This window comes from Musca autumnalis, unplaced genomic scaffold, assembly GCF_047663935.1.
Source record: "Musca autumnalis isolate F117 unplaced genomic scaffold, ASM4766393v1 scaffold_4, whole genome shotgun sequence".
Taxonomy (NCBI): domain Eukaryota; kingdom Metazoa; phylum Arthropoda; class Insecta; order Diptera; family Muscidae; genus Musca; species Musca autumnalis.
The window spans coordinates 222701240-222716507 of NW_027411977.1; the positions used below are offsets into that span (position 1 = coordinate 222701240).

At 39.0% G+C, this 15268-nt stretch overlaps 1 protein-coding gene across 4 annotated transcripts in view; it reads left to right on the top strand.

The window, feature by feature from the left end:
- The first annotated feature begins 5882 nt into the window (after positions 1 to 5882).
- LOC141401976 (uncharacterized) overlaps positions 5883 to 15268 on the top strand; it is a 64773-nt gene continuing 55387 nt past the window's right edge. For 2 of the 4 annotated variants that reach the window (XM_073982571.1, XM_073982574.1), the window contains exon 1: positions 5883 to 6433. The gene's annotated coding sequence lies outside the window, so the exon portion shown is untranslated. Of the gene's footprint in view, positions 6457 to 15268 lie in introns of all 4 variants that reach the window. The other 2 variants (XM_073982573.1, XM_073982572.1) reach the window with 2 other exon arrangements.

The following is a 15268-nucleotide window of genomic DNA, read 5'->3' on the forward strand; positions in this document are numbered from 1 at the left end:
GACCCTTTCTAAAGGAAAGGGTGCTTCTATAGACCCTTTCTAAATGAAAGGGTGTTCCTATAGACCCTTTCTAAATGAAAGGGTGCTCCTATAGACCCTTTCTAAAGGAAAGGGTGCTTCTATAGACTCTTTCTAAAGGAAATGGTGCTTCTATAGATCCTTTCTAAAGGAAATGGTGCTCCTATAGACCCTTTCTAAAGGAAATGTTGCTTCTATAGACCCTTTCTAAAGGAAAGGGTGCTTCTATAGACTCTTTCAAAAGGAAATGGTGCTTCTATAGACCCTTTCTAAAGGAAATGGTGCTTCTATAGACCTTTCTAAAGGAAAGGGTGCTTCTATAGACTCTTTCTAAAGGAAATGGTGCTTCTATAGACCCTTTCTAAAGGAAAGGGTGCTTCTATAGACCCTTTCTAAAGGAAATGGTGCTTCTATAGACCCTTTCTAAAGGAAATGGTGCTTCTATAGACCCTTTCTAAAGGAAAGGGTGCTTCTATAGACCTTTCTAAAGGAAAGGGTGCTTCTATAGACCCTTTCTAAAGGAAATGGTGCTTCTATAGACCCTTTCTAAAGGAAATGGTGCTTCTATAGACCCTTTCTAAAGGAAAGGGTGCTTCTATAGACCCTTTCTAAATGAAAGGGTGCTCCTATAGACCCTTTCTAAAGGAAAGGGTGCTTCTATAGACTCTTTCTAAAGGAAATGGTGTTTCTATAGACCCTTTCTAAAGGAAATGGTGCTCCTATAGACCCTTTCTAAAGGAAATGTTGCTTCTATAGACCCTTTCTAAACAAAAGGGTGCTGCGATAGACCCTTTCTAAATGAAAGGTTGCTTCGATAGGTCCTTTCTAAAGGAAAGGGTGCTTCTATAGAACCTTTCTTAAGGAAAGGGTGCTTCTATAGACTATTTCTTAAGGAAATTGTGCTTCTAAAGACCCTTTCTTAAGGAAAGGGTGCTTCTAAAGATGCATTCTTAAGGAAAGGGTGCTTCTAAAGACCCATTCTTAAGGAAAGGGTGCTTCTAAAGACCCTTTCATAAGGAAACGGTGCTTCTAAAGACCCTTTCTAAAGGAAAGGGTGCTTCTATAAACCCTTTGTAAAGGAAACGGTGCTTCTATAAACCCTTTGTAAAGGAAACGGTGCTTCTATAAACCCTTTGTAAAGGAAAGGGTGCTTCTAAAGACCCTTTCTAAAGGAAAGGGTCCTTCTATAGACCCTTTCTAAAGGAAAGGGTGCTTCTAAAGACCTTTCTAAGGGAACGGGTGATTCGATAGACCCTTTCTAAAGGAAAGGGTGCTTCGATATACCCTTTCTAAAGAAAAGGGTGCTCCAATAGACCCTTTCTAAAGGAAAGGGTGCTTCGATAGACCCTTTCTAAAGGAAAGGGTGCTTCTAATGACCTTTCTAAATGAACGGGTGCTTCGATAGACCCTTTCTAAAGGAAAGGGTGCTTCTAATGACCTTTCTAAATGAACGGGTGCTTCGATAGACCCTTTCTAAAGGAAAGAGTACTTTTATAGACCCTTTCTAAAGGAAAGGGTGCTTCGGTAGACCCTTTATAAAGAAAAGGGTGCTTCGATAGACCCTTTCTAAAGGAAAGGTTGCTTCTAAAAACCTTTATATAGGAAAGGGTGCTTCGATATGACCCTGGGTTAAGGAAAAGGTGCTTCGATAGACCCTTGCTAAAGGAAAAGGTGCTTCGATAGACCCTTGCTAAAGGAAAAGGTACTTCAATATACCCTTGCTAAAGGAAAATGTGCTTCGATAGACCCTTTCTAAAGGAAAGGGTGCTTCTAGAGACCGTTTGTAAAGGAAAGAGTGCTTTTATAGACCCCTTCTTAAGGAAAGGGTGCTTCTATAGACCCCTTCTAAACGAAAGGCTGCTTCGATAGACCATTTATAAATAAAATGGGGCTGCGATAGACCATTTCTAAAGTAAAGGGTGCTTCTATAAACACTTCTAAAGGAAATGGTCCTTCTATAGACCCTTTCTAAAGGAAAGGTTGCTTCTAAAGACCGTTTCTATAGGAAAGGCTGCTTCTAAAGACCCTTTCTAAAGGAAAGGCTGCTTCTAAAGACCCTTTCTAAAGGAAAGGGTGCTTCTAAAGACCCTTTCTATAGGAAAGGGTGCTTCTAAAGACCCTTTCTAAAGGAAAGGGTGCTTCTAAAGTTCTTTCTATAGGAAAGGGTACTTCGAAAGACCCTTTCTAAAGGAAAGCGTGCTTCGATAGACCGTTTCTAAAGGAAAGTTTGCTTCGATGGACACTTTCTAAAGGCTGCTTCTAATAACCCTTTCTAAAGGAAAGGGTGCTTCGATAGACCCTTTCTAAAGGAAAGGGTGCTTCTAAAGACCTTTCTTAGGGAACGGGTGCTTCTAAAGACCCTTTCTAAAGGAAAGGGTGCTTCTAAAGACCCTTTCTAAAGGAAAGGGTGCTTCTAAAGACCCTTTCTAAAGGAAAGGGTGCCTCGATAGACACTTTCTAAAGGAAAGGGTGTTACGATAGACCCTTTCTAAAGGAAAGGGTGCTTCGATAGACCCTTTCTAAAGGAAAGGGTGCTTCGATAGACCCTTTGTAAAGGAAAGGGTGCTTTAAAAGACCCTTTCTAAAGGAAAGGGTGCTTCTAAAGACCCTTTCTAGAGGAAAGGGTGCTTCTAAAGACCCTTTCTAAAGGAAGGGGTGCTTCTAAAGACCATTTCTAGAAGGAAAGGGTGCTTCGATAGACCCTTTGTAAAGGAAAGGGTGCTTCTAAAGACCCTCCTAAAGGAAATGGTGCTTCTAAAGACACTTTCTAAAGGAAAGGGTGCTTCGATTGACCCTTTGTAAAGGAAAGGGTGCTTCTAAAGACCCTTTCTAAAGGAAAGGGTGCTTCTAAAGACCCTTTCTAAAGGAAATGGTGCTTCTAAAGACACTTTCTAAAGGAAATGGTGCTTCTAAAGACACTTTCTAAAGGAAAGGGTGCTTCGATAGACCCTTTGTAAAGGAAAGGGTGCTTCTAAAGACCCTTTCTAAAGGAAAGGGTGCTTCTAAAGACCCTTTCTAAAGGAAAGGGTGCTTCTAAAGACCCTTTCTAAAGGAAAGGGTGCTTCTAAAAACCTTTTCTAAAGGAAAGGGTGCTTCAAAAGACCTTTTCTAAAGGAAAGGGTGCTTCAAAAGACCCTTTGTAAAGGAAAGGGTGCTTCAAAAGACCCTTTGTAAAGGAAAGGGTGCTTCAAAAGACCCTTTGTAAAGGAAAGGGTGCTTCTAAAGACCCTTTCTAAAGGGTGCTTTTAAAGACCCTTTCTAAAGGAAAGGGTGCTTCTAAAGACCCTTTCTAAAGGAAGGGTTGCTTCTAAAGACCCTTTCTAAAGGAAGGGTTGCTTCTAAAGACCCTTTCTAAAGGAAGGGGTGCTTCTAAAGACGCTTTGTAAAGGAAAGGGTGCTTCTAAAGACCCTTTCTAAAGGAAAGTGTGCTTCTAAAGACCCTTTGTAAAGGAAAGGGTGCTTCGATAGACCCTTTGTAAAGGAAAGCGTGCTTCTAAAGACCCTTTCTAAAGGAAAGGGTGCTTCTAAAGACCCTTTCTAAAGGAAAGGGTGCTTCTAAAGACCTTTTGTAAAGGAAAGGGTGCTTCGATAGACCCTTTGTAAAGGAAAGGGTGCTTCTAAAGACCCTTTCTAAAGGAAAGGGTGCTTCTAAAGACCCTTTCTAAAGGAAAGGGTGCTTCTAAAGACCCTTTTTAAAGGAAAGGGTGCTTATAAAGACCCTTTTTAAAGGAAAGGGTGCTTCTAAAGACCCTTTCTAAAGGAAAGGGTGCTTCTAAAGACCCTTTCTAAAGGAAAGGGTGCTTCTAAAGACCCTTTCTAAAGGAAAGGGTGCTTCTAAAGACCCTTTCTAAAGGAAAGGGTGCTTCTAAAGACCCTTTCTAAAGGAAAGGGTGCTTCTAAAGACCCTTTCTAAAGGAAAGGGTGCTTCTAAAGACCCTTTCTAAAGGAAAGGGTGCTTCTAAAGACCCTTTCTAAAGGAAAGGGTGCTTCTAAAGACCCTTTCTAAAGGAAAGGGTGCTTCTAAAGACCCTTTCTAAAGGAAAGGGTGCTTCTAAAGACCCTTTCTAAAGGAAAGGGTGCTTCTAAAGACCCTTTCTAAAGGAAAGGGTGCTTCTAAAGACCTTTTCTAAAGGAAAGGGTGCTTCTAAAGACCCTTTCTAAAGGAAAGGGTGCTTCGGTAGACACTTTCTAAATTAAAGGGTGCTTCGGTAGACTCTTTCTAAATTAAAGGGTCCTTCTAAAGGAACAAGTGTTTCTAAAGTCCCTTTGTTAAGGAAAGGGTGCTTCTATAGACCCTTTCTTAAGGAAAGGGTGCTTCTAAAGACCCTTTCTAACGGAAAGTGTGCTTCGATAGACCTTTTCTACAAGAAAGGTTGCTTCGATAGACCCTTTCTAAAGGAAAAAGGTGCTTCGATAAACCCTTTTTAAAGGAAAGGTTGCTTCGATAGACCCTTTCTAAAGAAAAATATGCTTCGATAAACCCTTTCTAAAGGAAAGGGTGATTCGATAGACCTTTTCTAAAGGAAGGGGATTTCGATAGACCCTTTCTAAAGGAAAGGGTGCTTCGATAGACCCTTTCTAATGGAAAGAATGCTTCGTTAGACCCTTTCTAAAGGAAATGGTGTTGCTATTTATCCGTCCTAAAGGAAAGGGTGCTTCGATAGACCCTTTCTAAAGGAAAGGGTGCTTCGATAGACCATTTCTAAAGGAAAGAGTGCTTCTAAAGACCCTTTCTAAAAGAAAGAATGCTTCGATAGACCATTTCTAATGGAAAGGATGCTTCGTTAAATCCTTTCTAAAGGCAAGAGTACTTCGATAGACCCTTTCGAAAAGAAAGGGTGTTGCTATAGATTCTTTATAAAGAAGGATGCTTCAGTAGACGCTTTCTAAAGGAAAGGGTGCTTCTATTGTCCCTTTTTATAGAAAGGACTCTTCTATAGTCCCTATCTAAAGAAATGATGCTTCTATAGTCCCTTTCTGCAAGAAAGGGTCCGTCTGTAGTCCCTTTCTGTGCTTCGATAGACCCTTTCGAAAAGAAATGATGTCTTGATAGGTAGTTTCTTGAGAAAAAGATGCTTCAATAGACCCTTTCTAAAGAAAAGGTGTTTCTATAGACCCTTTCTGCAAGATAGGGTGCTTCCATAGACCCTTTTTCTAAGAAAGGGTGCTTCAAAAGACCCTTTCTCCACGAAAGGGTGCTTGGAAAGCCTCTTTCTAAAGGAAAGTGTGCTTCTATAGTCACTTTCTGATAGATATGTTGCTTCTATAATACTTGTTCTAAAAGAGGGTGCTTCTATAGTCCCTTTCTGATCACTGTAGTATTTGTTGTCCTGTCTCTCTCTTTCTCTTATTTTCTTTCAGATTATACTAACCTCTCAAATGTGTATTTCTTGGCCAAGTTGAAACAACTGCAAAAATATTCTTTCTACTCTCAAAGTACGTATGTATGTAGGCATGTATGTGTGTAGGCAATAATAACACTTGTAGGTATTAGATTTTGTAAGAAGACAACATGAAAATTGCAACAACAATGAGGACCTTTATAAATTCTATATGAGAAGTAAATGTTTTTAGCCTTTTGCTGACGTCACTAAAAAAGCTTTAGGGCCATTGGCTTACATGATGCCTGTGACTGACTACGAGTGTGTATGAGTGTGCAAGGAACTGAAAATGTTTTTTCAATCACCCGCACACACATTTTCATACACACACACACAACCACACACCTATACTACGGCCTATGTAGAAGTGAGCTTAAATAACCATGGGGTCGTTTGTGTGACGCTGTGTCTGTGTGAGTGGATGGTTGGTGGCTTCGTTGGTTGCTTGGTTAAGCTGGGAAAGAAATGACAAAATAACATTTCAGTTGCTCGACAGCCGTGAACGTGTTTATAACGAAACTCTCAAGCATTGCTAACGACAACCAAATAAGCGTCAGTGGAAAAATTGAAGAAAAAAAATAACGGATTCGAACAAAACATTTTTGTATTGAAAATTTGAAATAAAAATAAATTAAAATTTTATTAAATCAGCTTGAAAGGAAAAAATATAAACAAAATTAACAAACAAATGAAACAAGAAAGCTTACCAGAAAACCAATAGAATTTATGTGAGTGTGGCTTGTTGTGTTTGTTTCTGTGGCCTAACCCAGTAAAAGTGGAAATTTAGGTCACTTTAAGCAGCAGCAGCACGGAAATATTTGAATGTCTATTTTTTACAAAGCAAATGAGAACACGGAAAATTTGTAACAAAAATATTTTTGGAAATTTATAAAATAAAAAATATTAAAAAATAAGAAAAGTGTGTTGTGATTTCAAAAAATAAAAATAGAATTAATTGAAAATTTTTAAAACAAAAATTTCAAAACAGAAGAAAGTGTAACAAAAATAGAAGCAAAAAAATTCAAGGAAATCTCGTATGTCTATAGCTTTTGTGTTGGTATTGTATTATGTTTCCCCCCTTGTTGCTATTGTTGTTGTAATTGTTTTGTTTTGTATTGAAAAACTACAAAACTGAAACTGGAAACTGTTCTAGGAGATGGAAACAAAAAAACCTCAGCAGAAACACAAAACTAAAAATCAATATATCGAATTTCTTTCTACTATTTCTGTAATGGAAATCATGGCATTGTCGAGATGAGTCAATTTTGCTTATCATCAGCTAGCTAGCTAGGCCATCTAGTTGTTGGTGATTGGGAGTGGAAATATTACAAAAATAGTTTTCTTTTCGTGAGGCCATATCAAATCATTTATTGTTGTTTTCTAATTTTCTTTTGAAGAGCTTCTTTTTGAAGTCGCTTTTCTTTTCATGTGAGTTAGAGTCCCTGGTAACCATGGTTTGTTTAAGGAGGGTGTTTGAGGTTGTTTGTTGCCCAATACCAAGAACTAGAGGGTAGTTTCCTTGCAAGTGTCAACAAACTGTTTATGGCTTTTCTTCTGGGAAACTTGTATGCAGTTTTATGGGTATTTTTTTTGGGGGGAAACGAAGTTTAAGCTGTACGTTTTTCTGGATTACTATAGACTGGATATTGTCTACAGTCTTTCAATTTAAATTCGTTAAGAAGAAATGTGTACGTTTTTTCGAAGGAATTTGAAATCTAATCTTCTTCTTTTTCATACTTTGAAAACAATTTATTATTTATTTATTGAAACATAAAAACTTCGAATATTTTCCCCACAAGCAATGCGAATATAAGAGGGAGCAGGTGATATTTGAGATAGCGAGGTGAGGCTTTGCCGACAAAGATATGCCCTCAGATTTGACATGAAGAAAGGAGGCAACATCGATATGGGTTTTTTGTCAACGCAAATCACCAAGTCCTGAAGTCTATAAAAAGGTTTTCGGAAAAAGCTTTCGATTTGAGGAAATTTAGACTTCGAAATTTGGACAGAGGATATTTCTGATTCATAGTGGTGGTATTCAACTTTTCCCTCTAAATATGTCGGTAGAGGTCCACGCCTTCTTATAGTCCCCATAGAACGGTACATCCCTGTTTTCAGTATCACAAGTGGAGAAGAATAGCCCCCATAGAATAGTACCTCCGGATTTCTGGTATTTTGATGGTTGTGGCCTCAATATCCCATCGAAATGACTGAAATTTGGCATTAAGTCTTCCTTGGGGGTATAAAACTTTCCACCCGAAATTTCTAGGTATAGGTACACGTCTTCATATAGCCCCCATAGAACTGTACCTTCCGATTTTCGGTATTTTGAAGGTTGTGACCTCAATATCCCACTGAAATGGCTGAAATTTGGTATTAAGTCTTCCTTGGAGGTATAAAACTTTCCACCTGAAATGTCTCGGTATAGATCCACGTCTTCGTATATCCCCCATAGAACGATACCTCCCGATTTCCGGTATTTTGAAAGTTGTAACCTTAATATCCCACCGAAATGACTGAAATTTGGCACTAAGTCTTCCTTGGGGGTATAAAACTTTCCACCCGAAATTTGTCGGTGTAGGTCCACGTCTTCATATAGCCCCCAATAGAACTGTACCTCCCGATTTTCGGTATTTTGAAGGTTGTGGCCTTAATATCCCTCCGAAATGGCTGAAAATTGGTATTAAGTTTTCCTTTGGGGTATAAAACTTTCCACCTGAAATTTGTCGGTATAGGTTCACGTCTTTGTATAGCCCCCATAGAACGGTACCTATTGATTTCAGGTATTTTGAAGGTTGTAGCCTCAATATCCCACCGAAATAACTGAAATTTGGTATTTAGTTTTCGTTGGGGTATAAAACTTTCTACCTGCAATCTGTCGGTATAGGTCCACATCTTTGTATAGCCCCCATAGAACAGTACCTCCGGATTTCTGGTATTTTGAAGGTTGTGATCTCAATATCCCGCCGAAATTACTGAAAATTGGTATTAAGTCTTCCACGGGGTATAAAACTTTCCACCTGAAATTTGCCGGTATAGATCTACGTCTTCGTATAGCCCCCATAGAACGGTACCGTATAGGTCTACGTCTTCATATAGCCCCCATAGAACTGTTCCTCCCGATTTCCGATACTTTGATGGTTGTGGCCTCAATATCCCACCGAAATGACTGAAATTTTGTTTTAAGTCTTCCTTTGGGGTATAAAACTTTTCATCTGAAATTTCTCGGTATAGGTCCACGTCTTCGTATAGCCCCAATAGAAAGGTACCTCCCGATTTCCGATATTTCGATGGTTGTGGCCTCAATATCCCATCGAAATGACTGAAATTTGGTATTTAGGTTTCGTTGGGGTTATAAAACTTTCCACCTGATATTTGTCGGTATAGGTCCACGTCTTAATATAGCCCCACAGAACTGTACCTTCCGATTTTCGGTATTTTGAAGGTTGTGGCCTCAATATCCCACCGAAATGACTGAAATTTGGCATTTAGTCTTCCTTTGGGGTATAAAATGTTCCACCTGAAATTTCTCGGTATAGGTCCACGTCTTCGTATAGCCCTCAAAGACCGGTACCTCCCGATTTCCGGTATTTTGAAGGTTGTGGCCTCAATATCCCTCCGAAATGGCTGAAATTTGGTATTAGGTCTCCTTTGGGGGTATAAAATTTTCCACCTGAAATTTCTCGGTATAGGTCCACATCTTCATATAGCCCCCATAGAACGATACCTCCCGATTTCCGGTATTTTGAAAGTTGTAACCTTAATATCCCACCGAAATGACTGAAATTTGGCATTAAGTCTTCTTTGGGGGTATAAAACTTTCCACCCGAAATTTGTCGGTGTAGGTCCACGTCTTCATATAGCCCCCAATAGAACTGTACCTCCCGATTTCCGGTATTTTGAAGGTTGTGGCCACAATATCCCGCCGAATTGGCTGAAATTTGGCATTTAGTCTTCCTTGGGGGTATAAAACCTTCCACCTGAAATTTCTTGGTATAGGTCCACGTCTTTATATAGCCACTATAGAATGGTACCTCCCGATTTCCGGTATTTTGAAGGTAGTGGCCTCAATATCCCTCCGAAATGACTAAAATTTGGTATTAAGTTTTCCTTGGGGGTATACAACTTTTCACCTGAAATATGCCGGTATAGGTCCACGTCTTCATATAGCCACTATAGAATGGTACCTCCCGATTTCTGGTATTTTGAAAGTTGTGGCCTCAATATCCCACCGAAATAACTGAAATTTTGTATTAAGTCTTTCTTGGGGGTATACAACTTTCCACCTGAAATTTCTCGATATAGATCCACGTCTTCGTATAGCCCCCATAGAACGGTACCTCCAGATTTCCGGTATTTTGATGATTGAGGCCTCAATATCCCGCCGAAATGGCTGAAATTTGGCATTAAGTCTTCATTGGGGGTATAAAACTTCCCACTTGAAATTTCTCGATATAGTTCCACATCTTCATATAGCCCCCATAGAACGGTACCTCCCGATTTCCGGTATTTTGAATGTTGTAGCCTCAATATCCCACCGAAATAACTGAAATTTGGTATTAATTCTTCCTTGGGGGTATAAAACTTTCCACCTGAAATTTGTCGGTAAAGGTCCACGTCTTCATACAGCCCCCATAAAATGGTACCTCCGGATTTCTAGTATTTTGAAGGTTTTTTCCTCAATATCCCTCCGAAATGGCTGAAATTTGGTATTAAGTCTTCCTTGGGGGTAAAAAACTGTCCACCTAAAATTCGTCGGTTCAGATTCAGCCCTTCATATAGGCCCCCATAAAACGAAACCTTCTGATTTTCGGAATTTTGAAGGTTGTGGCCACAATATCCCGCCGAATTGGCTGAAATTTTGTATTAAGTCTTCCACCTAAAATTTTTCGCTTTAAATTCAGCCCTTCATATAGCCCCCATAGAACGATACCTCCCGATTTTCAGTATTTTAAAGGTTGTGGCTGTGGTTTTACATTTCTCTATTTGATTGACTTTTCTGAAGAGAATTTTAAACAGAACAACTAAAAAAGTATCAGTCGGCTTTGCCGACAAAGATATACCCTCAGTCTGTGTGGAGTAAATCACTTCTTTTTTTAAAGAAAACGTATGTATTTATTGGGGTTTCCAAAATTTTGGGCGTATGAACCGATAAAAATAAGGATTGGATTAAAGCTCAAAAATTTGCGGGGGATATCGATAGATAGGGCTTTTGTACCATACTTGCCCTCGAAAAACATAGTGCCGCTGTAAACAGGGCCACTAGAAAAACCTTCGGTGAACTTGCCCCAGAAAAATCTTTTACTGTCGTAATTGAGGCAGCGAATGAAATTGCTTCAACAAAAATCAAAGTGATTCGAGAGCAGGTCTTAAAGCGAACTTATCCGAAATTGTGTGTGATAGGTACCAGTCCATATTCGAACCTGATCTATATCTGGTAGATATATTAGGATGTGCAAAGTATGGATTACATCGGTCACTCCCTTCAAGAATTATCGTGCGCACAATTTTTCCGAACATTTTTGAACTTTTGTGGAGGAGGTACCTGAAGGAGTGCACCGATATGGCTTATCTTCGAATTTAGACTATGTTTGGATAAAATATTACGAAGGCTAAATTTTTGACCGAATCGGCACATCCGTTCGAGAGTTATCTTGCGCTCCAAGCACTACACACGGTGTCATAGGGGATTTTTGCAACTTTCAGGCTATTTTCTTAGGAAGTATGGACTTGCCCCTTATAAAACTTATACCGTCGTATGGGGGGCAGTGAATACAAGTTGCTACAACAAAAATCAAAGCGATTCGACAGCAGGTCCTAAACTGAACTTTTCCGAAATTTTGTGTGGGAGGTACCCGAAGGAGTGGACCGATTGAGTCCATATTGGAACCTCATCAAAGTCTGGTAGAAATTTCACGATGTGCAAAGTATGGACCAAATCAGTTACTCCCTTCGAGAGTTTTCGTGCGCAAAAATTTACCGAACATTTTCGATCTTTTGTGGTGGAGGTACCGGAAGGGGTAGACCGATATAACCCATCTTCGAACTTAAACTAAGTTTGGACAAAATATTACGAAAGCCAAATTTTGGACCGCTCCAGCCAGACAGACAGACGGACGGACATGGCTAAATCAACTCTAAATTGTCTGAAACACATTTCGTCCAAACATACTTGGGGTTTGAAACCATTTTTTTCGATGAGGCACATTTTGCCCATATGAAAGTGTATACACTAGGCCGGGGCGATTTGAAAACCTTAATGCCCTTCGCGTTTCTGATTCCTGGAATTGAACTGAGCAAAAAAGTCTACTGGACCATATGTCTACGATGAAAATCGAGCCTCCCGATTTTGACTTTAAATTTTTTATCTACGTTTTTTTGACATCTTGGCATATAACAGCCAAACCATTGAGATTTTCGAGCCAACACAAAGACAAAAATTGTAGCCAAGACTGTAAGTGAGAACTCTTTAATATATTGCAAAATCATTGGAACGCGTTTTCAGGTAGTTTTGGTCTTGAGAAGGTGCAAACTTTTCGGAAAATGTCGATAAATGGCACTGCGCTACAAAAGTTGACCAGAAAAATATTCACGCTTTCTGATGCAAAATTCCATCGTGTTGGGATCCATGGAGAACGAAAATGCCTTTAGTTCCTAGTATACACCCTCGTTAGCATAAATGCTGACGGTATAAAAACATATTGTATTGTAAGGAGTGGATACATATAATCCATCCAAACTTGATCAGGTTTAGAAGAAATATTACGATGTATAATGTTTTTTATGGTGGCTCCTTACCGGGCTCCATATCATTTTGCTTTTATGAAGGGTTCGGGATTTCGTCTCAGAATGCCTAGACTCTTCAGTGGACTCGACGTACGGTCTCGTTTCGTCACTTTGTCTACCTCTGCCAAAATATTATTGTAAAAGTCTATCTGGCAGTATTCTGGTTTTCGGAAAATCTGATACTCTTCTCCGCTTCCGAAGAGGTGGAGGGAATGTTTTTGATATCCCCAGGAACATCCACATATTTAGTCTTATTAAGTCGATACTTGACTTACATCTTTGTGCCATGTATAGCTATTACCGCGTGTGTATTGAGCTTTGAATTGCTTCCCCAATGCTCCATCATTTTCAGTACCTTCTTCTTGGTACGGATTTCCCCAACGGCAGTGTTGGTGTTGGTGTTGCTATTGCAATTGGGTTCAATGCCTGAGTTGTTCCCTGTCACCGGAGGCTGGATCGAGATTGAATTTACCTATAGACTGCATGTCTTGTTTTGTGGTCGAACTTCTTTGCAATCAACGAGTCGTATGATTTACGTCAGTGCGTATACGCCAGATTAACACGAATACGCGGATAAGATGCAACTTATAGAAATTAGTATCTTTTTTCAGCCCTTTTTCCTAATCGCTGATTCGCAGTGTTCTGCTTTTGGGGAAATCTGATCCTTTTCTCCGCTTCCGAAGAATTGGAGGGAGTGTTTTTGATATCCCTAGGAATATCCACATAGTCTTATTAAGTCCTTGACTTACATTTTTGTGCCATGTATAGCTATTATCGCGTTTGAATTGCTCCCCAAGTGCTTCATCATTTTCATTACCTTCTTCTTGGTACGTATTTCCCCACCGTTATTGTTTGTGTTGCTATTGCATTTGGGTTCAAAGCCCGAGTTGTTACCTGTCACTGGAGGCTGGGTCGAGATTGAATTTCCCTATAGACTGCATGCTTGTAGCAGTAACTTCGACCAAAGATGCCAAGGCACCCACCCAAATTTCTCGCGATCGCTGTATAATGACGAGGTGAGGCCTACAGGCACATATCAAATCCACGCCGATACTGGATTATTTAGGCAATGGCCCGTAACGTTATTTTTACATTTGCCTTCTTCCATTGTTGGTTTTTGTGGTCAAACTTCTTTGCGATCATCGAGTCGTATGAGTTACGTCAGTGCGTATACGCCACATTAAAATAAACACGCGGATAAGATGCAACTTTTCTTATAGACATTAGTATCTTTTTTCATCCTTACTAGGTATATGCACAATTGTTGGTTCAAAACTAATTTCTGGTGATATACAAACACTTAATCTCTGCCTATTAATTGGCAACTTTGTTCGTCTTGAAATCGCTGCGTGTAGCTTTGCGAGACAAAGGACACTTTTGTTTGATATAAGGGATAAAGATCCAGTAGCACTTCCAGCAAAGTCTGTATTGTCATAAACATCATTGTAAGACTTGGGATATCAAACCCCTATTGGTACATTCTACGAGAATTTTTCATGTTAGATGATGGCCCAGAATGATTCCTACCTACCCGTGCTCTGAGGAAAATTCTTATATCCTATAGATATATTTTTCATGTTGTTAGGTGATGGTCCAGAGGAGAAGTCTAGAGATATTTTGTAGACATGTTTAAGGTCCTGATCTTGTACATGTTTTTAGAATGATCATAAAATTTCCATTCATTTTCAAAAGATGATTCCGATGACTACGCTTTTCGAAATATCTCTAGAAATAAGCTCAGTAAATTTAGAAGAATTTTAAACTAAAATGAAGAACACTGAATATATCTACCACTTGTAAAAAACATGTGGGGGTCTTCAGTAATTATTGTCCTTATATATCTATATATGACGGATGTTTTGGAAGTGGAAAGTTGATAAAACAACCTTTAACAATTTTATATCAAAACAAGTAAAAAAGCGTTAAGTTCGGCCGGGCCTAACTTTTCATACCCTCCACCATTAAATATTCTGAACTAAAATGGAATAATTAGTTTTCATTCCTGTCCCCAACTTTAAGTGTGTACGTTAAAATGTCAGATAATGTACATAAAATGCTTCAATCGGGAGGCCCTTTTTTATGGTGCCTATATCTAACTATGTATTTAGACAATTTTTGGTGGTCGAGAAATTGGGAGGTACCGTTTATATAGTGGTTATAATAAAACATGGACCTATGTTGACAGTTTTTGATGGGAGCCTTTAATGTCAAATAACTCCTAATTCGGTTAAAAATTGTAGCTAGAATCCTCAAAATACCGAAAACCGGTACATAACGTGGGAACTTCAAATGTCATTAACAGCTAGTTCGGAGGTATGTGGGCTATACGAAAATATGAACTTAAATGAACAATTTTTGTTGCAGAATTTTTGTTGGCTTTTAAATTTCAAATTACAGAAAGTTCGTCCAAAAAAGCTAAGGTACGGAAAATCGGGACCATGGACCTGCGTGGTTAAACATTTTAAGTAAAATCTTCAAAGTGCCGAAAATCGGGAAGTATCGTTATATTGGGGCTATGTTGAAAATTTTTGATGCAGATGTGTGGTGACCACTACAACCTTCAAATGTCAAATTACAGTTAGTTCGGTTAAAAATTGTAGCTAAAATTGTCAATTACTGAAAATTGGGAGGTACCGTTATATGGGAGCTATATCCGAACATGGACCTATGTTGACAATTTTTTATGGAGAGGTGTTGTGACCACTAAGAACTTCAAATGTCAAATTACTGCTAGTTCGGTTTAATATTGTAGCTAAAATCATCAAATTACTGAAAATCGGGAGGTACTTTTATATGGTAGCTTTATCAATACATCGACCTTTCTTGACAATTTTTGGTGGAGAGGTGTGGTGACCACTAAGAATTTCAAATGTCAAGTGTTCAAATTACAGATAGTTCGGTTAAAACTTGTAGGTAAAAGTCTCAAAATACCGAAAATCCGTTATATGGGGATACCGAAACCCGTTATACCGAGGTACCGTTATGTGGGGCTATACCAAAAAACGGACCTACGTTCATAATTATTTCGAATATAAGTTTTTTGGTCGCTATGAACCCTAAATATCAAATTATAGCTAATTCAG